At 37.1% G+C, this 24,615-nt stretch overlaps 1 protein-coding gene across 1 annotated transcript in view; it reads right to left on the reverse strand.

The window, feature by feature from the left end:
- kiaa1549lb (KIAA1549-like b) overlaps positions 1 to 24,615 on the reverse strand; it is a 112,497-nt gene that overhangs the window by 6,269 nt on the left and 81,613 nt on the right. The gene's annotated exons all lie outside the window — the stretch shown is intronic.

Here is a 24,615-nt window from a genome sequence, read left to right on the forward strand (position 1 = left end):
TGTGCGACCCAAAAAGAGATAAGATAATAGAACACACAAATATACACTACATACAGTAGATATCTGTGACAAAGGGCATCACAAAACTTAAGCTGAGGTACTCTGTCCCTAATGACATTAATGTATAGTGTATGTTTAGTAGTGTTAAAAAAGAATAAAGTGTAACTAGACTCAGTCAAGCAGAATTACATGTTTTATCTTCTGATTTTCAATTTCACGACACTTTACACAATAATATGCAGCATTACTGGCCACATAATACACACAGGCCCTGTATTATGTAACTGGAAAAGGACATGACACAAGGTTAATACCACGACTATAAAGACGTTTCCTGTGATTATTTTTGTCGGTTCAGGAAAATGGAGATAATTCTAGTGAAGATCGATCTATGTATATAATGACACTGAAAATATGGCATGCAATTATAACTGAGGTTAACATTTCCTTCACCTGATACAGGACTTCCCTATTAAGGATAAGGAGATCAGTGACTCAAAAGCAATTCTAATTTTAAACAACTATGTTTGGTTTAATGTCTCTACTTGCAATAAAATCTTATTAGTACAGTATTGAAAACAGAAAAGTGCAAAACAGTTTAATGGTAAAAGCCCCCTTACAATTATGGTATGATTATATGTAGTTTAGTTACTTTCACATCTAAAGTGATGTTTCAAATGATGACTTGAAATTCACAGATTAGTCTGAGGCATCACAAGGAAGTGCAATAGATTACACTACGTAGAGAGGTGGACACAATAAAATGTACAGGTTGAACAATCCAAAACAATACCCCTGCATAAATATTACATTTGTGAAGTTTATGGGATTATGTCAGAGAGGTGATGATTCAACTTTTTGAGGCTGTATTTAGTGGTGGAGACAGGGTGGATAAAATGGAACGGAATGGAAAATGGAAAGGAACATCTTACAATATAATGTATTCCAGCACAACAACAAAGCTGGACTGGACTCGAAAATTACTATAGAACTGAATACTGCCTGACATTTCTAAGCTATAAAAAGCAGCATTTATTGCAGGGCTATTGTATTAGATTGCATTATATTGTACAGATTATATGGTCTTGAAAAACACTGTTGAGAGAGTGGTACATCTAGTGCCAACTACAAGAACACGGTGTTTCACCTAAAAATGTAACACTCCTTATGGAGATTTCACAGCTTGATTTCAACAGAAGAAACATACACAAAGAATATATGGATACCTGTACTGAAGGATGTTGGGAATGCACACTTTTGTTGGGATTATTGCCAATCAAAATGACTGAATTTGCAGCAGCTCTTCTAAAAAAAATGTGATGCAATTTGTGACCTTTTGTAATGTAAAAAACTGTAGTGATATTTACAAACTTTGAAGTCAGTGGGAAAAATGTAATTGTTCAAGGACAAAATTATCCTAAAATGTTTTAGTGCCGACTGTTTTACTTTTGGGGGTAAAGTGAGCAGGAGGTGGGAATTTCTGAACCAATTTCTGACCAAAATCAGACCTAAATCATACCTAAATACATGGTACATCTTCTAGTACAAAAAAAACACAAGTTGAACTCATAATGTGGTTTTGAATGTTATAGATGGTGTCACATATAGATATAGATAATGCTTTGATAATTACTGCAATAAGTACCCCTACCTCCTACCTATTATTCCACACATCTTTAATGGAACCCAAAAATACCCCTCTTTGAGAAAGACTGATCTGTTATCAATCACTAATTGCTTTTCCACAACTGACGACAGTTCCACCAGCCCAACTGAAGACTGAGAGTTTATACCAATTATTAATAAATAGAACCTACTGTACGTGTAGCATGTTTGTAGCTTAGAAAGCATGTTAAGACCCTTCCTCTTTCATTACTGCAGAAACAGCCTCATGAAGTGTTTTCTCATTCTTGAGTCAAAGCATGTTTTCTCAGATTGTGTATATGGGAATAAATGTTGCATTCTTTTGCTCACCTGAGAAATATGTGTACCATAGGAATTGTAAATCCATTTATACACTATCATACCATACTGAGCGTGGATAGTGCACACGCCTACATTTTGAGCATGTTATATATTAAGCATGTGTATCTCAAATTTTCTACTCTCCTATCAAGAAACAGCAGGTAGGAATTTGACATTAAGATGAAAGTGTTTTATTTTTTTAATCAATGTTTAACCGTTAAAGGCTTAGAATCTTATATGATGACAGCACTCCAGAGCTCATTTACAAGTCATCCTAAACATAAATTACATATCTAGTATTTATGCCATAGACATATCCAGGTTTGGCATCTTCTATTTCCAAAGAAATATGGCATATTTCATATTCATTTTAAGAGATATTAAAGCTCTCTCCTGGAACTGAGTGTTTTGCAGAGAATGGAGATCAAGAAAGAGGGCTATAAGCCAAATAATTGCATGTATCTAAGTGAAGTGCCTTTTAAATAGGCCCTGCTTCTAACAAGAAAGTTTCCTCTGGGGCAAGAAAATTTCCATTAATCACACATACATTATATCCAGCACATGCTCATCTCATTACATTCAGTGCACAGAGTAGTAGAGAAAAAAGGTGTAAGAGGAAACAAAAAAGAGGAGGTGAAAATAAATGATTCAAGTTTGAGAGGATCAGCTGAATAACACCAAATAACTAGCTTGTAATTACCACTAAACTGCATCCAGGTTGGGTACAAGAGTCGAACTCTAGATGAATCATTGGCTACCCACAGAGTTACAGCCCGGCACCTCACTATAAAATCCACAGCCCCATCAAGTAAGTTAAAGCACCAGCTTCACTGCTTGAGAAACGTGTCATGTCTGTATCTTGCAATTCCATTTGTGGACTGCGTTGTCTTCTAATTAAAAACTGTATGATAGTTTAAAACACAGCAAATTAAATACTGTATGTAACATGGCACCTTTTACAAGTGAGTTTGAAAAAGTCACCAGAAATTTGTGGAATTAAGGCAGTACATCTATATTTTGACAGTAGTGCCAGATAATCCACAGTGTGATCTGGAGGTAAAAGCAGAGACCTTTCCCCCAGTTAAGATGCCAGTATGTATAATATAGCAAGCCAAAGAATACAAACTTTTGGCAAGATGTGCTCCTTGCAACCATTATCCAAAGTAGAGTATTCAATCATATACAGCACATTTTTGTTTTTTAAGAAGGATTTACTTGAGTGACGATAATACTCCGGAAGTCCCCATTATTAGGGACAAAGACTCATGGGACATCAGTTTGCATATAATGAAATATGTGGGTGTTTCCTGTCTGTCCCAGTAAAAGCCAGTCTCTCTCAAATTTGTGAGCCTCGCAAGCGGATGGCTGAATGGGATATAATGGGCCCTGAAGGTTTTGTTCACCGGCCCAAAGTGAAGTGATGTACTAGAATCTTTACAGTTGAGCTCCCTTGTGAAGATGAAGTCAGACTGGTTGGTCCCCTTTGTCTGCTTGGTCATAGCATGGATAAGGGTGAGGTTGCAGTCATTGGCCAGTCACGTAGAACCATCTAGCAGAGTCAATGCAGGAGACTACTTATATCTTCATTCATGGTTGCCATATACAGTGTCCACTAAACTAGAATTGGACTTCAAGCTATTTTTTTAACTATATACGGTAGAAAATAAAATTCTTGGGAAATACGCTTTACTGAACTTGCTTGGTTTTGAGGCAGCTTGGAGATCTTCAAGTAGGAACAGTACTGTATGTGTGTATGTATGTATGTATGTATGTATGTATGTATGTATGTATGTATGTATGACATGCTGAAAATGTCATGGACGGTGAAGAAAATGAGAACATACAGTAATTGTCATTGTCATTGACAACTTTTTCAGTCATCAGAGTAAATTATGGGAGACACCATAGCTCTCAACTACCTTTGTCCATGAGGTTTTGTGGCAACATCTACCACCAGATTGCTCAGGGACCTGGGAATCCGAGGCCAGAGCCTGCGCTTAGCCATCAAAGCTGCATCGGAGGCAGCAGAGAGAAGCAGCCAGTGGCTTTGCATGAAGAGGCAAGACCCCTGCCTCAAAGTTGCAGGCCAGGACGACACAGAGGGGGGGTGTTTCTGGGATGCTAGAATTCACTGTTGAGCCCTCCAGAGGCTTCATGGACTCATCAATGAAACGTCAAGGAAGGACTCCTGTGTCAACCTTCCATCGTCAGTCACTTCATTGTTGCGTTAACTATCAACAAGAAGACTCTCTTGTAAGTGCTTGCACAAAGGATACTGACATCTTATCCTGTGTTTTTTAAAATCAAATTTAAGTCCCAGTGTAGATTGGGTAGTGTGGTACCCAACAAGTAATATTTGTTCATGTTCTTACCTCACACAAATTAGGCAAGTATTCTTTGAAGGGTGTGACTGCCTCCAGATACAATAGCCAGAAATAGTATGATTCATACTCTAGTACAATATATTTCCAGTTATTGTATGACAACAGACAGAATAATTGGGGTACATTTAAACCTATATGAATATCATATCTTCATTCTCAAATGTGCACAGAGGCAGAATATTCTAACTTTCTTAATTAACCAATTATTTAAGAAATTGAAACACAGCAATCCAGCAATGGAAAACAGATGAAGAACAGTCTAGTATATATGATTTACGGATATTCTTCTTAACACCAAGTTGCCCAGCATACCAGACAAACTATTTCTACTTCAAGTCTGTATCAGCTGATGTGAAAGTTTGAAGGAATGGATTTATACTTGTTGCAGGAACATTTGGATGATCTGGAACCATGTCAAGGAGGATTTACTCCTTAATGTTTCCAGTTGGCAGGGTTGAGTTCACAAATCCCATCCTTCCAACAGTCTCCTAAAATACAACTTTGAAATATTATTTTTTACAAACAGTATAATGTGTGAATGTTAAGAAGGACGTCACAGTCAAATATTCAATTGCATAAGAAATCTAGAAAGAATTTCAATCTATGGAATAGTTGTTGAGATATTTCAGTAAAAGTAAAACATGTCAACCTGCTGGTGGCGCTGGAGGAAAAGTCAGAGGATCATCAAAGTCAGTAGACTTCATCCTCTAGGGACCATGAATGTTTGTCCCAAATTTCACCTCAATCCATTCAGTAGTTGTTGAGATATTTCCATCTGGGCCAAAATGGTGGACCGACCAACCAAATAAAAATAAAAAACACAAAAATAATGGCCTAACAAGATACATACTGCTTTCAATTTATGGCAATGGAATCAGCAGAAGCTCATCCTGGTCAGCTCTTAATGATTTAGTGGAATTATTTTTGAACCTTTCCTCCACATCCATGCTGCTTAGACAACTGCAACCATTAGCTACATGGCAAAGGTGTTTTTGTTTTAATTATTGTTTTTTGTATTAAAAAGGGTGTTGGCATAGCAACTTGTTGTCAGCCAGTGTTTGGCTGGTGTTTGTTTGAACACCATGAACAGCCATCTCCAGCACACTCCTCAACCTCAGTCCTGTCACAGGCCAGCTCTCAGCAAAAGAAAGAGCCCTGTTGACCTCAGCTTAGCAGCTTGTATCTTCTAAATAAATAAATGTAAAACAACTTAAATATATACTAAATTGTATTCAGAATGCCTGTTAATGTTTTTAATGTTATGTTTTAAAGTTTTAGATTCATATTGTACTTTTGTCATATACAGTATGTGTCAAACAGAATATACAAAGACTGAGAATTACAAAGAGCACTGTATTCATTTATTTATTGTCTTAAAATAAGATTTTAACAGAGCACACAAAGACACAAAGATTTAGAGCACTGCACTTCAATCAGATGAAAATGGAGTTCAATAAAACTTCAATGAAGAAGACTTCGTTCTCTCTTCTTTTCCTTTATTATTTTCCTCACCACACCTCTGGGCTCCATTCCTTTCATATATTTTCCTGCTTCTTTGTATTGTATAAGATTTGAAATGCAACCTCCTAGTTCACTCCATCTAATCAACAAGCTTAAAACTACCATTAAAATCTTATTCACACTGGAGTCAATCCCAAATCAGCATGCTTGATGTAAACCTAATGTGTTGTTGCCTGCTGCTTCTGTTGATGTCAACATATAACTACCACCTTCCCCACACCACCATCTTGACTCTATCCAGATTAATAGTTAAGATAAAAAAGCTCGGGGTTTATGTTGTTGGCATTAAGCACTGAAGATGTCTGCTTCAAACTCCAATTTCTTTATTGCCTCTATCTAAACTAGTCTGTGGCTTCTGAAAAACCAATGGTTTTAAAGGAAGAAATTAACCTAAAAACTTTGTGTGCTTCGTAAAACAAAATCGTATGCCTTGAAAATTTTTACCAGCAATAGATGTATGTACAATTTGTACATAATGGACTGAAACATGCCAGTGTATCCTTTAAGATATTAAGAAGAATTTCTGCCTAGGATGTTTATTTTATTGCTGGCCAGACTGTAGATGAAAATGTAATCCTTGTGTATCAGCAATCAGATTTCGCCTCTTTGTTCCACCTACTATCACTATACAGTAGACATCATACAAAAAACATTTCTCATTTCACAGAACACCCACACTAGTCAATTTCCAATTTACATTGTCATAGACAAAAGCTACTGGGGTACAAGTGCTTTGCGCTCTGAGATCAGCGCACACCCATCCTCCACCACCCCTACCCACACACATACAGACAGACACAGGCTTTCACACCAACCTCCAAGCAATAAACAAATATATTTCTAATATGTAAGTTCTATTATGTGTTTGGATAGCTCTTAGTCTCAGATATCACCACAACAGCTGGGCAGCATGTTGGGAGGTGTGTTTCAATATACTGGACAAAAGAAGCATATGGCGTGCGTGTCTGATACTGAACTGCAGGCAGAATGTGAGTAGATTCTCTCTGTAGTGCGTTGACAGCCTCGTAGCTTTTCACTTCAAAAACAGATTCAGACTGATGATAATCCAGACAGTTTGGTGAATCCAATTAGGGGGTAGGGATAACACACAGGGCATTTATAAACTATTATAAACTCAGATATTCCGTTTCTACCAATCAGCAAAAGCAAAATTTACAATTGAAAAATTGCATAGTGGATGTATAAAAAGTTCCCCTGAGACATATGAAATGAGATTATTACCTATACAAAGGGGCAGTTTGAGAAGGAAACAGCTACAGTAAACCTGGGCTAAGGTTATCACCATCCTAAGAAAGATAGTACATCTTATTTTATTCAGGCATTAAAAGACAGACACTCATAAGTCCCATCACATTAACAGCCCTGAGTGCCTGCAATTTGTCAAAGCAGAAATATGCAGCTTGTTGCTCATGAGGATAAGTCTTTAAGAAAATAAAGTCCAGATCTTTATTTTTCAAATCTTTGCACACCTGGAGGTCAGTCAGACTCATGGATAATTTATATGGTAGTAAGAGAGATAAAGAAAGTAGGAAAGAGAAAAAGACAGGCTTAGGACTAAATTCCTATTCCAAGCATCATTAGTTTGAAATTACTATCCTGGGTACAGATGTGGTTCGGACTGTAGAACCGTGGGGAATAAAATGAAAGTAGTGACAAAAAACCTTTGAGATGGCAGCAGATGTTAGAGTTACTTCAAAGATTTGTGTTAATACAGTGGGGGTCTACTGACTTCTCAGCTCTTGACTGCCACACCAAATAGGGAAGTTGGGGACGTACAATAAGGCAGAAAATTAAAACCTAATATATGGTCCAGATCAGGATGAAATGAAGGCAATGGAACAGAGAGTGTGTCAGGTTGGGGAGAGAGAAACTGATCCTGATAAGAGATTGGTGTTTCCTTTGCACAGCTACCGTCCACTTCACCACAATAATGTTTTTTTCTTTTTTAACCTTGAGAAAAAGAAATGTGATTACTATTAGAGGCAACTCTTCTCCACTTGTGACTCACCTATGAGTTTTTTTGCCCCATCCATCTATGCAAACAGCACATATTCTGCCTCTGTTTTTACACAATCCAATAGTGATGGCATTTCATGGTTTCTATTTCAGGAAGGTGCTAGAAAGTGGTATCTGCAGAACTTTTTCACAATATACTTGCAAACACTGCTAATAAATGTGCATTCTAATTTATAATCATATCATATATTTGCATTACACAGCTTGCTCAAGAGAAAAGATTTGCATCAATCTACACAGTGTAACATTTGTTTAGATTTTAACTGCCCAGGCCCTGCTGTTTAAAGGGTCAGTTCACCAAATTTACAATAAGATGTTTTTCCGCTTATCAATAGTGATAGAGCCATGCAAATAGTTCTGTTTTATCTACTGAGGTTTTGAGAAATCCCTCTAACATTTGTTCCCGTTCCAATGGGGTGGCAGAAATCCTACAATAGGGGTCATTTGTGCTGCTCTTAGCATGGAAAGAGAAATATCAGAGACGGATATCTCAAAATCTCAGCAGATATGAACAAAACAATCCACATGGCCAGGGGTTAGAGAAGAAATTTTTAGTTTTTGATGATCTGGCCCTTTAAAACTGCGTAAAAAAAAAATAAAACATTTTTTTTTGCTTGGAACAAAGAATACTGCCCTGTTCCTTTACCTGTCATTATTACCTGACTGGGGAAAAGTTATTTCCTGCAATTAGAGCAAAAGGGTGAAATGCATACTGCAAAAATTAAAAAATATTGTAGACTGGCAGTGGTGTGAATGATGAATTGGGATGCTTGCAGCTTCCCGGTTGTTAATAGCTCTTTGTTTAAGCCATGCTCTGGCCAAAAGTTGAGGCCCACTCAGCTCCATAGAGCTCTCCTATACCTGAATACTAATGAAGAGCTTGTGATCTTAACTTGACTTTTGCTTCAGCAAGGAGCAGACAATGTCAAGCAGTCTGTTGTTCTGAGATAAAGACATGCAGAGGATTGTCTGAGACTGGGTTATGGACAATCAACAGGAGAAACAGTGGAGGGCAGAATGAGGTGATGAAAATATCAGCATGTGATACTACTTTGTGTTTCACGTCTGTTCTATGGTCAGTTTACACATCGTGCAATCATTCTGAATCTCCTTTTTCTCTAGTGTTCAATTTCATTATCTTTACCTCAATGTGCACTCCAGTGAACAAGCACTTGATCCTCTACATACTCTGATAACAATTAAATTAAATTTCTATTTGAATTACAATAAAAGTGGGAGAGGGGAGTTTAAGTGCTAGATGCTGAACTGAAAGTGTTAAGGGTGGACTGATTCTCCTGAGACTGGAGGCGTAGGGCTCTGTGGGGAGCATTAGAGATGTTTTGTAGTTGGAAAAAAAAAATGGAGGACTACTTCAGAGGAAGTAGAAGTACACTATGAGAAAAACATCTCCCACTCCTGGTTGGATCTGTGCGTTTGTGCATGTGTGTGTTGCTTAGAAACATGCCAGCATTTCTTTTAGCATGGTCTTTTGACGTTGATGTCGATTGTTGGCCATACTGACTCCCACTCACTGCACTCTAGAGTATGCTTTATACTCAGCATGTGATTGAGCAGATCAAATCTCGATTAAAGATTGGTCCTGGTATTTTCCAGCTTTAACAAAAGACAAAAGGGATACAAAGTATGACTGAAGCAGAGTCTGCCTTTGCTTTTTATAATATCCACAGCTGAACAACAAATACTTTCAGTCAAACAAAAAAAAAACATTTGAAATCTAAATAAAAGTTAGTAATGTCCTGTGACTACAAGCCCAAGAGAAACCTCTTAAAAATGCGGCAGTAAAATTATAAAAAAAAAAAAGACATGGAAGTTTAAATATTAAACAGTCATGCCACTTTGACTATGGCTGATTTTGTGAAGATGGCAATTATTGCATTTTATACAGGACAAAGGCAATTTCAATATATTCTGGCTTCTCTCTTCAAATCACAGTTGTATGCACAAAGAGTTTGTAATTCTTTGTGAAAGCCCCTTTTCAGCAAGTGGTAGCAGTAAACACATTAGCTACACCAGGGTGCATGTTAAAAGGTCAAAGTTCATGACACCAGCTAAACTGAGAACAGCTGAATGCAAAATGAAATTCTTTGTTCTTCTCCTATGTCGTCTTGACGGTTACAACTTTGTCTTAAATGGAGGCTCAGTGTGACAAGTAGAGATGGGGGTAAAAAATTCAATTACAAAATCAGGATTTTGCATAGAACTTCAGTTTATCTTTAAGATATGAGCTGACTGAAGCAGCTAGTGAGATTTCATCAACAAAAACACTGACAGAAGTCACTATTTGTTGTGATTGGCCAGTATTACTGTTGATTTTGGTCCATTAGAAGTCATACAGTGGTAATGACAAGTCATTGGTCAAGCTACATTAGTTATGGTTGTCCTGCAAAGTCTCAGCAATATGGTCTTAAATGTGAGTGCATTTATGGGTCTGCAAACAGCAAATCAATTGGGCTTTAATGTATCAGCTTTAAAACTGGGTACAGAGACACATATGCAACTTAGCTGTGAATATTTATCGTAATCATTGCTGTGTGGCATAGTGTGGTTGTTTTAGCTATAGTATGACATGTGGATGTGAACACAATATAAATGTGTCCTGAATGATGATTTATGCCATTTATGAACTAAGGATACACTCGTTGTCTGTTGGGTAGATGGTGATGTAATTTACTTAAGGGGATATCAAAATGTTATTTAATGGTAAGGTAGTCATGAAGTAGGCTAATAAGGCACCCAGTAACAACTTAGTTTGAGTGCCTCTCCCAGGAAACAAGAATAATTAACATTTCTCACAATTAGACATTTTCCCTAAGACTTCTAAAACTGCTATTGTAAAACATCTTAAGAAGCCTGGCCATTGTTAATCTTGACAATTACAGACTCATTTCTAATTGTTATTTTCTTGGTAAATTTCTGGAGAGAACTGTGTTAACTATACAATCATCTGAACAACAACAACAATATATTTGAAAAGTTCCAGTCTATTTATCAGGCTACCCATAGCACTGAAACAGCCATACTGTGTTACAGTGTCAAGTAGGAACATTTAGTGTCTACATTTTGGGTCCAAAATGTAGACACTAAAGGCAGAGCAGGTGCAGTTCAGTGAGTATTAATGAAAACTAAAAACTTACACAGGATACTAGCAGGCAGAGGTCAAAACCAAGGAATGAGTCCAATACAGGCAAACAAGTATAATGGGGAACAGGCAAAATCTAAGAAAATCAGGCAGCGTAAACCATAACCATAAAGTCAATCCACAAAGTGCTCAAAGAAGCCAGAATGCTTGACACATGGCATCATGATGATGTGACACTAAACAACGCAAACACACAGACTTAAATACACTCAGCGAGGGGTGACAACGAGACACAGGTGAAACTGATCAGGGCAGAACAAATCTATCAGAAGCAGGAAGTAAAACCACAAGACACATGAGGGAAGGAAATAAAATAAAAAAATAAAACAGGAAATAAAATAACACAAACCCAAAACCATGACATACTGAGGAATTGACTGAGAATTACTGTTGATGCTGATAAAGTCATTGTCCTGCTTAGATCTAAGCCCTTCATTTGACCCAGTTGATCATGGCACTGTTAACAACTTACTTAAGAAATGGGTGAGTCTCTCTGGTGTAGTGCTTCAATAGGTTTGTTCATACTTTTCAAGCAAGAAAGCTGTGTTAGATTAGGTCATTTTGTATTTAAGACAGTTGATATTGATTATGGAGTTCTTCAAGAAAGCATTCAGGGCCCTATTCTATTTTTTATACATGCTCCCTACATTATCAGTAATTACAACATAATCAGCTTTCGAATTTGCGACGTACCAGCTTGCCGGGAGTACGTTTGAATCTCAGATTTTATGGAAGTGTACAGACATCTCCCCCTTCAGAAGAGGAATGTGAAAACACCTCTCTAGTGACAAACTTTGCACAGATACAAGTCAGTAAAGACAAGGTCTGACATTTTAGGGGACTTAAACAGAAGAAAAAACAATTTTTGAGTGGAGGGGTACTTTAACATATCTGGCAAGTGGCAAAAATGTTGATATTGAACATATCAGTAAAATATAATTAATTTTTTTTCCACTATAATATCAGATTTTGCAATACAATATCTGCTTGTAGTGACTACAGTATTATTTAACTTTATTATGATTAGCCTAGGTTTAGGCACTCACAGCACTTGTTTAAAATTAGGGAGAGATTGTGGTCTGGTTTAATACAGAAAAAGTCTGCAGTGACTTGAATCATGAAATACAACGTGATTAGCAACATTTAGCCTTTCCCTAACCTTAACCAAAGTGCTTTTGTTGTCTAAACCTAACCACCAACAGTACTCAGGATGCGAACCTTGGTCTCTGGTGTCAAGGTTCAGCACTTTGTACGGCCACCATCCATCCCCCGACCCCTCCCTGTGACTCTGGTGCAGCAGATAAATGTAGCACTTCATTCACACAAAAACACTTTGCCTCTGAACATAATCCAGGCAGTGATTACATTTGTCAGGGTAACACAGTTGGGAAAATTAATTTGTACTATATTAACGTGATTTCTAGGCAACAGGGTTGCTCCATGACAACCAAGCAAACTCCATCTACTGATGAAAAAAAGTGAGATGTGGTGGAAAGCATAGTAAAAAGCTAGTAGGTGGAGCGTTGCACAGCACAGTGAGTGAAGTTGAATGGGGAAACACCTGGACCCAAGTCAGTTGATCCAGTGTTCATCAGCACAATAAGGCCACCAAGGGAGGAGTCAAAAGCTTACTGACTACATGTGACAAATGAGCTCTCCATAGCTACAGGACACTATTGAAATTATGCCATCAGATTCATCACAAAACCCTCCTACTGAGTGCATACAGTATATCACAAATCCATACAAGCACACACACACACACACACACACACTCTTCAGACTATATTCATACCCAGTCCCCTTATCATACTCCTAAAGTTTAATATGAACCCAAGTCCTACCCTACAACAGTCCCTTGGAGAAGTGAGAACCAGTCAGAAGAATCTCATTTTGAGGGTCTAAAACTCCCACAAAGATAGCAGTTATACACACACACACACACACACACCTTACCCTACCTACGAGGATGTAAATGATGCATTTACACCAAAAAAGTTTTCATCACAGTCTACCGGATATTTGAGTGTGATACATAAACCATCCACAAAGAAGCAAGATAAATTAAATCCCAATTTTAATTAGAACAATCTACTGCATCACTCTCTCTCTTCACTCACTCATTGTCTTTCAAATAATGTAGCTCATCAGCACTGACAAAATCGCTACCCATCAAACATAGAACAGCATGTCCTTTGATAACAGTGATGTAATTTTCTGCCCTGCCGAAGAGTATTTATCCTCTTCAATCTTAAGGAAACAGAACAGTGTTATACAATGTGTCAAGGTGCCACACAAAGTTGCACTGGCTAGTGTGTTTATTATGGAGGTAATGAATACAATCAACCATCTCTAACTTTTGTAACTCTAGTAGACAAATGGGTATGGGAATGTAACATATAAAGTAGAAAGTAGAGGTTATAGCTTTAAGATACTGCTAATATTCTTGGGAAACAATTCATCCAGGAAATATGGGCTTTCATCCCCGAATTATCAATAAATCATCAGTTTATTCCTTTACTGCACATTTTATACCATCAGTGATGCATTATTTGCATCTCATATTTGCTATCATAAAGAGGAAAAAAAGGCATATTTGCACATGTGGGATTAAAATCCCATTTACACATTTGTTGCTGGCTACATGTTAAAAATATAGTATGAGCACAGTCATTAAATTAAAATATTGTCAAGTGCACAGAATAGGCACACATGACTCATAAATACAATAGCAGAACATTAAATATAGAGCATCATTTGGAAAGCACACTGTGCAACACGTACAGACCAGGATAAGCAGACTTACAAGCAGTTAGCAAAGACATGGACAAATAAACTGACTGGCAGTTTGACAAAATAGTATATTGTGAGAGCCACGGAACAGCCTAAAGGGTTTAACATAGGGTAGCTACCATATAGTAGCACATAAAAGTCACACTAAATCACAATCATTAGGAAACCCACAGCATATAAAGATTATGCCAGATAAAAATATCAACTGAAAGCTGTATGTGCTCATTGTAAGTGTACTGCAGTGAGAATCATGGAAAATCAGGAATATTTAACACACCATAAAAATACACCTGACATGTGATGAAACAGCATTACATGTCATCAGAGAAAATAGGACTGACAAGACTATCAAAAATATTTACAATTACCAGCCTGCAAAAGTCACATTTTTAGAGTAAATGTACAGAAAAGCTGTAGAAGCCATGCAGAGTTTTGATAAAGCATGCTCCTATGTTCAAGTCAGGGCTTCAACACATATAGCTCTTTACAGACAGTCATTTACTCTTTATAATGCAATATCATTTTATAATCTGTACTTAACAAAGTCAATACTCAGCCAGTCAATGAGCTGGCCCCAAGACGATGCATATGACCACTTGATCTACCACCAAGTGTTAAAATGTATGTTATAAAACAACATGACTCTCAGCCACTCAATTCACTAGAACTATCTAATTTTAACCAATTTAGATGTTAAAAACCTCAGGCAATCTTTGCTGTACCAGTCCTACCTCTAATTTGTATGCAGCTCAAGTCCTTGAACATGGAAAAAGAAACAAAAGACTGTCATTGCCGGAGGTCTCTGAACTTGTCCTGGACTTGCTCCATTTATTAACTCATAGTTTTGTCACTTTATGGTCACAACGACTCAAGAAGCCAGCCATATTAGACTCAGAGATATATGAGACATACGAGTTCACACACTAGACACATGCACATCAATGTAGTGTTGCTGCAGATACAAGAAAGAAAAGGAAAATCACCTGTTTATCCTTAATACTTTGGAGGAAAAAGAATGACATGTGTGTGGTGGATTAAAATGAGTAATTAGTAAATCTCAGTGACAAATTATACCAGGGTCATTAAAATACTACAGCACTAAACCTGATCCCGCTAGATTCAGTGTTATCCACTATATGTATCAGTTGGTAGTTCATGAAGTACATCTAGCTCAAACTAATGCAGTCTAATACAACAGCCCTGCAATAAAGCCTACGTTCATGAAATGTTCAGTTTTTGTTATTACTGTTTCAGACAGGTGTTGATTCAACTCTATGATCATTTTGGAGGCTGTAGTTTGTGGTGCTGTTGAATTGTGTTCAGTACAGTGAGACAACCTGGGTCTTGTTTTCATACTTTTGGTCATCAGTGCTATCAGTTATGACATAATTTTACTCTCTACCTTACTCGCTGACTCATTGCGGAGTTTTGTGTCTCATGCAATGCATTAGCATTGTTCCAGACAATCTGTCTTTAACATATAAGCATTATCGAAGATTATCATTTTAGCATGAGCAAACAATAGCAAATATTCTTATACTGTATAACACTTCCATTGTTACATATAACACTTCCATGGCTTTCCAAAATCAGGATCATAATGCTCTATAGGCTGTGTGCATGTTCGATGTCTCAGAACACACTGTCCTTCTCCACTCATTATTCTCACTTCTGATGTGTTCTTGTGAATAATTTAAGGTGAAACTAATTACTTTAAACCAATTCAGTGGGGTTACCATGCAACTCATTTAAGAGGACTAATGAGTTTCAAAGCATGCATTACAAAGACATTCTTCAAGACCAAGAAACCTAGCTTGACATCAGTGCTCTCCTTTAGCCACAAGACTGACTGCATAAGATTTATAAATGTTTTTTGATCATATCTGTGCTATGTTCCATCCATCAAAAGCCTTTTATGCTTTCCTCTCATTTAAAAAACATGGAAATACACATTTGTTATTGCAAGTATATTATATTTTTCCATAAATAAGGCTGATTGCTGTAGGGCAAAATATTGAAACAGAGCAGCGCTCACAGAAGAACTTTTACCCTTGCAGAGCCATAGAAGTGGTCACTGTGATCTTGATCAGTAGCAAGGCTGTTTGAATCCACAAAGAAAGGCAAAGAGACAGCAATGTGTGCCTCCTTTGAAAGATCAATGACCTCTTAAACAGTGATGTAAATCATAATCAGCAAAAACGTTTACTTAAAGCTGCTAGCTGTAAAATACTAAGAGCACCTAAAGCTAATGATATTCCATGCATCATGCATTCCCTTTGATTTGTATTCATTGCAGAATTAGGTGAGCAAGAGGCTACATTTTGAAACTGTGAATGATGGACAAACTACAAAAATATGATTTTCCTTTAAAAGCATACATTTTGAGTGATTTCACATAGATTGACCAGAATCAAACCCTCTATGATAAACATACTTTATCATACCTTCTACCAAGATAAAAGTCTGTCTCTGAAGCTTCCTCATATTCAGGTAATATATTGTTTTACCTTCAAACAGCAAAAGTGGATGAAAATATATATGGTGCCTGGGTGCCATCATGCCCTACTATTACTAATGCTTTATTGAGGAGCAATAGACAGGACCGGTGAGGTTGGCAGATTTGGTGACACTAATAAATATCACCAACCACCTTTTAAAATGGAGAAGAACCTGTTAGACAGAAGATGACGCAGTAAAGAGGACCTGTAATTGTATAAGAGGTAAGATTAATTAGAACATTTCCATCATGGTGGTTTGCTGATGATCATTTATAATATTTCATCCTTTTATATGCTGATAATTCTCATTAGTGTCTTGCATATTATCACTGAAAGCAGGAGGAGAGAAAAGAGGGTACACTGGTATGTCCAAATTTCTTTTTAATTTCCCTGTAGGAAGTTTGTGTCCTTCGGATCACCTTAGTTAGTTAATTTGAAAGCTTTTTTCTTCAAAGGCACTTGCCTTAGACTTGAGGTGGGTGGTAATGAGAGAAATTGCAGGGCTTCATTTACTTTTTCCCTTTTTAATCTAGTATGTGGAAGCAACTGTGAGATAATCGATAACCTCTTTGTTGTGGAGGTGAGTCCAATATTTCTGAAGGTACACTGTCAGTCTGAATTGACAGTATATGTACTGTATGTACTGTATACTTGTCTGTGTACTTTTTGATGTAGAATTTGTTTTTCTTAGTGTATATTTATAGAAAAAATATTGTCTTGAAGTAAAACCATGAATGTGGCAGCTAAAAGAAAATTAAATGCTTTTGAATTCTACTCAAACTGCATATTTTTCAAAAAGTCCTTGGGTAATAGGCACAAAGTTGTGGGAATGATTCCCCACAACTGTAAAACAACGCTTGTGTCAAATGTAAAACTCTATCTGGAAGACCAAGTAGATTATCTAATGTAAAGTAGTAGTAGTTTTTGCATTGAGGTGTTATCACTTAAATGTTTAACAGACTCAACTGATTCTTTGAAGTAATGATGGCTGATGAAGTATTAATTGTAGTTTACTATGACCTGTGAGAGCACATTATTTTACTTTGTTCTCAATGCTGCTTAGTAATAATGGATCTATTCATTGAGGATAAGAATTCTGTACACACTGCAGTCAAACATTTCCTGTGCATTTTTGCTCTATCTTAGCTAAATGCTGAACAATCTCTAACTTCTGCTTCAGGTGCTGAGACAACGTGCTCCAGAGGATAATAGCTTCAAACACAACATAATTACTAATATGACACCTGTGACTTTGATTGTACAGGCAAAGACAAAAAGAAAAAGACAGCTGAGTGCAATGAAAAGCTGCCCCATAGTTCACCTCACTGATCTGTACCTTCTGTTCTCACATGAATCTGTTTCGAAGTAAAGACTTACGCTGGTGTTGCGCCAGGTGAGGAAATGCATGTGTGTATGGTCCAAATGCAAATGAGTGTGTGTGACAGAGGAAGAATGAAGAAGCTGGAGAGAAACTTAGTTTCACCAGATGATGTCATTTGGGACATTAGGTGATACAAGGAACCTGAAAATAGACAAGCCTTATCATTTCTCTAGCATTTCCTCTCTCTAATTGAACCTATAGGGGCATAATGCAATCTCCAAGTCTGTAATCTGAATCTTGAGCAAAAAACATTGTCATCAACATGACTGCAGTAGACCACTGTATGACAGATAAGCCTGCACAATAATTATGTCTGTAGCTCCTGGAATAAATACACTCTACCACGTGGCTTTTTTGAAAATATTAAATGAGTTTTCAATAATTCAGTCACTCTGTGGTTATCTGGTAGATTTGACTGTTTTAAGCATAGTGTTTACTTAAAATCATCATAAAAAAACTGTCGCAAAAATAACGAATCATAAATCCAGTTATAAATAATATAAAAATATTAAACAAAACAGGACATCCATAAATTCATTTCATTTACCAGGAAAGTTTATATCAAATTGTTTGTGGATGCATTTGGTGCCTGCAGTAGCAGCAACAGAGTCACTTAAGTTTCTTTGGAGTATTAAGTGGTCATCACAGAGCCTCATTTTGATGCAAGGTTTGGTGTTCCTGCTGGGTTTGCAGTTGGCAAAGCTCATTCAAACATCAGGAGGGCTGCAGCTGGAGGGAGTGAAATGTAATAGCCTGTTTGGTTTACATGAAAACAAGGGAAGAAGTTGGCAAAAGAGTTTTTTAACTAGAATCAGATGCATTACTATTAATAGAGTATCTTGACAGCAAAAGTTGGTGCTGTTTGCTTCATTTGTATCTTTAACTGTTTACCTCCATATAGAGTCTAAGGCAACACCTAAAAACATACAGTAAATTCAGCTCTGTGCTCCGGTAAGCTGATCATTTAAAGACTAATTTACTGTTTCTATAACTGTGACCATTTAAAACATTTCAGAAAGAATGCATGTTTCACATATGCCCACAAGCATACATTGCAGTAATTTCAACATGTCAACTCTCGTTTTTTTTCTTCTCATTTATTTGCATCTCCTGTAGGCCATGCCTTCAGGGGCATATATATTTATATATATTTAGGTGAGCTAGCCTCTACACAATGAATGTGGTAGCATGCCTAGTCAGGAGAAATATTTGCTATAAACAACCATACATCATTGTCCACACAATAGGCCTAAAATTGATAAATGGCTTTGTTGTTGAAAAGAACATTGCTTTGAATTTTTGTATTTTTCACAAGTTAGAAGCAACCTTTTTTTCACATTATCGTATAAGCACAAATCGCAAGCGTGTAAATCATAAATTTAAATGAAGAAAGATCCTCAAGCTGGGCATGAAAAGGCTGGTGATGTAAACAAAGATTTGGATAGATATCTAACATTTATGTCAAATCTGCCAATGTACTGGACAGAAATCATGTGCTGCCGAATTGTCCAGCATCAACAGATTTTCTTTAGGACTCTGACCTGGTATTCGATACAAAAGACAATTTGGTGGAGCATCCCATAAATGACTTATTTGCTTCTGTTCATAATTGGCACTGGTAAGTACATGTTTATAGAATATTGACTGAAATCTAGCTTCCAACAATCTCTGTCAATCACAACATGACACTGGGCCACAGAGGCCCATTATTTTCTGTCAACAGACAGAGCTGGGCTGTCACTGTTGTCAACAAAGCAGTGATGGATAGGCATGGAAGGAAGGAAAGAGCGTTGGCACTTCATTCAACAACTATGGCTGAGAAATCATTGGGCCTTATTAACAGAAGTGTTGTAAGTAAGTGTAGAACGGGCATTGTGTTGGTCTGTTGAAAATATAACAGACCTGCAGACTGGGCTGTTGATGGCCAGGAGTGTGTTCTTGTTGTTTGTTTGATTTTTGTTTCTTCTGACTTATAGATACAGAAATCCAATAGCAGCCAAATATGGGACCAGTCTGTGCAAAGAATGACTGGTTACCAGTAAAAATTTTAAACTCAAACACAGATGTTATACAACACTTCTTTGCAAGTATTTCAAAGCTCATAAAAACCATATTCACCTCAAAAGAGCTATAACTGTAAACTGCCATCTACGAGATCCTCCTCCTTCTTCACCTCTGAGATACTAAATTAGATTCATGAGAAAATGAGCATAGAGGACAAAGCAATCAATGACTTCAGCTATTCCATACTAACCAGGGGATCTCTGTACTGTATGTCTCAGGTAAATTTGTGGATCACAGCACTGTCATATTGAAAGAACATAATGGGTATGCCAATCGTACAATGACCTTGACTACAGTCAGGAGTGAATTTTAATATAAAAAGTTTGGACTGTGGTGCCAAGCCAGTTCATCAATACTACAGAATGTCAGGGCAGTTAAGACACAGTGTTTTAGTACAAATGTAACGCTCACTGATTTTAAGGTTATTTTCCCCTTTGGTTTGAGATAACATTCTCAGGCCAGACTCAATCCTGTACAGTTTGGTTAAATGGTATGTGTCTTAGCCAAATGTGTATATTGTTTCTTGATTTGTTACTTATGTTACTGCCACTGATTCCAGCTTCTCAAATGAGAGGATTTGTTGCTCCTCTTTGTCACATGTCACACATAAATTCAATACAGTATCTTTGGGTTTTGGACTTTTGGTCGAAGACATTTGAGGCTCTGTGAAGTTGTGATGGGAATTTTTTTACTTTTTTTTTAAAATCTAAACAATTAATAAAAAAATTATTGTCAGATTAATCGTTAATGAAAATAATCTTTAGTTGCAGACCTACATCCATCCATTTTCTATACTGCTCATCCTATTTAGGGTCACAGTTTGTTGGATCCTATCCAGCATACAATGGTCTATCACAGATTTAACATGTATAGATAGACAAATAGATTCATACTAACTGACTCCTATTCATCTAAACTGCATGTGTTTGGACTGTAGGAGAAAATCTGAGCATCTCGAGGAAAGACAACAGCAATGCATTTTACTCCTAGGAGTATATCCTTAAGTAATTCATAAGACTTTTTCCTTGAGCTTCTAATAGAGAAGTGAAATATCTAATGAATGAAAATAACTTACATGATTAAATATATTTATTACCCTCAAAGAAAGAGCTGTATCTACAGACAGAAATACTATACAGTCAGTGTAGTTGGTGGCCAGTGTCATGATAGACAGACCTGACATCAGACACAGTCATGGGTTTTACAAACACAAATCACAACCTAACCTGCTCTTCTGTGCTTAATCACACAAGAGTCAAAATATTAGGAGAAATAGATATGAGCTAGATAGTATTTGCATTTCAATTTTGTCCATTTATTTCCCCTTTGTCCATTTAGTATACTTATCATAAGGACTTAAATTGAGTGCATGGTAAAAAGATAATGTACTGACAATATTTCTGTTATCATAGACTGACAGGGAAAGATGCAATTACATTGCTATTATTAGCAGAAAATTGAAACAGGTAAAGTGCTGCAAGATTTCTGAGAAGGAAATTAAGGGCGGAAGTGTCAAAAAGAAATACAACCAACCACAGACCATATGTGAAAAAATGCAATAGTTTTAGCCAGGCTGCTATTATAGCTACAACATACACACACAGGTCATGGGTCAGTCAGTTCTCATATGTGTGCATAATTGCAGTTGTGTGTTTGAGTGATCATTGACAAATCTCTTTGGAAGGGCAGTGTGATTTATGGGACTGTGCCTTGAATTACTCAAAATGCCCTGCGGAAATATATATCACAGAAAAGAGCAGTTTCCCCAGTGTACTGACAGCGTAAACATATCTCATTCAAAAGTAAGATGTCATAATGATGTTTTAGAGGCTTTACATTACTGATCATAAACCCCTATATAAATTAAGCAGTTGAAAAGTGTTGTCATGTATGCACGGAGAACATTTCACACCCAACAAGAGATGGCTTTCTGACTGGGCTGGAAATCTGCTTGAAAGAGAGTCATAACGCCATGGCCGACCATGTAATTAACTGTGTTAAAATGTAGTTGTCTGTGACTAAAATGTTTCTCACTAAAGAGCAATATGTGTTGATTTATGCAACCAATTTTTTATTCAAGTTGAAAAATGATCAACTTCTTGAAATGTGTCTTCACATCAATTCACAGCCCATAGAAAATACCAATGTCTGGTCCCAACTTTAAGTACTCCACACGCAGCAGTTTAGGCTCAATCTGGTGTCTCACTTTTTTAGGACCATATGCTCACACAGTGGCTGAAGGGGACTTTAAAACAGTCCATTGTCCCTGGATGGAAAGTGACAGCACATAAAGAGCCGGCACCAGGATGCAGTGGATGATTAAAGGGCAATGACATTTAATATGCAGTCCTTAGGAGCTCCACAAGGACAAAGCAGTGTCCTCCCATTCTTTTAATACAACTGTGTACAACAAATCTCTCATATCTACACCCCTCCCTCTCTACACTATTCAGCAACGTCAGTTTGTTTGAGTGTAAGATATGGGCTTGTCAGTATTCACCAGCGAGGGAGGTGGTGTGATAGAACTGCAATTTCCAAGCTGTAGGCTCTCCCGAAATTAGAAATCATTCCTCCCCCTATGGAAAGAAGCCACCTATTGTACGAATCACTGCCTCGCTGAACCTGGGATAGCTGAAATGCTATTGTACTGAGAGGATAGATATTTTGGAACTATTCAGGCAGGAACACTGTTAAGCTCAGATATTTTTCACAGACAGAAGAAAGGGAAAAGAAATGAAAGAATTTGTGTAAGATGAAAATAATGTGTTCATAAGGGATCAAAGCTATCTCCCATTTTAGTTCAGTTAAGGCAGAAGGGGTGTATGAAAGAGAGGGGGAGTCAGCCATGCGTAGAATTGCCTCTTCAATGGGAGCACATCTCTTACATGGCAAACTAACATTACAATCAAAATGGTAAAATGGACACATTTATACATATGGCAATGATCCCAGGGAAATCTTATTACTCAGCATGGCCATCTGGAGACCTTGCCACTACTGGTCTGTTTTACTCAAAGACCACAAGGACAAAGATCAGGGAGACTGGGATTACAAAGCTTTTGTTTTCCCATGAAGTCCACCCAGTCAACAACACACTGTACTGTAGACTTTCTAATTTAAATGATCACTATCACTATGTTTAGAATACTGCTCGGAGAATACATTATCAATTAGGGACATCCAATGGCTAACAGCTGCTGGAAAAGTCTGAACAAAAGTGTAGACAAAAGATTACAGTCTTGTTTTACCTAAAAGAGCTACCCCCGGCTGAGGGGTCATTCTTATTCAGTAGATCTGCACTTTGTGTCAAACATATGAGGAATATTAGTTCTCTTAATATGAAGGTCAGACCACAGAGCGTGCCATAGAATGAGGCCTTGCTGTAAATACCATCTCATAAAAAAAACTCTATTCAAGGCTAATAGACTAATTCATGCATTGAGCTCCAGACCCATCTGGCTCTACAGGCAGTAGATTGGTATTCAAAACTGTCTTTCTTGCCCTCCAACAAAATGAGTAAAAGGCCAAATAAGGTCAGAGGTGTGGAGGGTCAGTGGATTAGAGTGTGGGGGGTAGTTTTTAAGTTCTAATGTGTGGGAGCACAGTGCTCTTCAATAAATATTCATGGATGTGCGATTTTACACTGTTTATACATACAAAAATTCTTAAACTCTGTACAGTCTCAACTATTTTTTCCAACAATCATGCTTCTAATACAGGAAGAAAATGTCTCACTTCGGTAAATATATTCTGAGACAGGAATCTGCGGGTTTAAATACATTTCTACCATTTTACACTCAGTCCAGCTCATTATTCAGCATTAGAATGCATTATGTTACCGATGAGAATAATTGAGAGTGAGAATGAGAATATTACATATACTGTGCATTTAATTTGTACAATACAATTGTAGACAAACAAAAGAAGCCAACCAAATGTATGCCAGTATGCGCATGTGTGTGGTTCACAGACAGACATACTCCGCCAACCAAAATAAAATTTTTATGCAAAGAGGATCCTCCAAAGACACGATAGTACAGAAAACATGATTCTCTAAAACGTTTTGCTAGCGATGCATCCACTGGTCCTAGTTTTGAAATATACAGTATGGTACCAATGCAGAAAAAGTCTCTTCAGTGTTGCCAAAACTTTGCAGTACACACATTATTCACTATACAATGTGTGTACAAATTAAAACATAAACAATACCTCTCTAGAGTAATTTCTCTTCTCCCTAACAGTCTATAGACCTTTGTTCATGAAAAACGCTGATAACTGTATGGTATCCTTGAAAAGGCTGAACTAATCAAACTCACATTCGAAGGTATTATTTCTTTTGTGCTTTTGTGTCTATATAAATTAGAGAGCAAAGTGCATGTCAGTCTTACAAAAAAATACAAAGGTGTTTTGAAAGAGCAATAGCGTATGTAAAATATATTAATTAAGATGGAGGAGGATGCAGGAGCAGATAACACATGGTACATAGGTACTTTTTCAATAAATCAAATTACCAACATGAGAAAGCCATCACTCCAGGGATGCAAAAGAGTTCAACAGACAGGAAAAGTTCATTGTGTTGCTTTCTCAAACTCAATTGACTAGACCATCTCCTGAAGTTAGGATAATGTGCCTTTTGCAAAATTGAGTTTGCACAAAAGAAAGGGGTGGCCCCACAAATGTTAATTGGTGGCATTGTACATTGTTCTCTCAGGGATACATAGTGAAGTAATGTGGGAAAACTGAGCTCACCATATAGCTTATACTGTGAGAAGATATACCAATTTAAAATTATTATCACAGGAAATTTGATCT

Source organism: Siniperca chuatsi, linkage group LG1 (genome assembly GCF_020085105.1).
Source record: "Siniperca chuatsi isolate FFG_IHB_CAS linkage group LG1, ASM2008510v1, whole genome shotgun sequence".
Lineage (NCBI taxonomy): Eukaryota > Metazoa > Chordata > Actinopteri > Centrarchiformes > Sinipercidae > Siniperca > Siniperca chuatsi.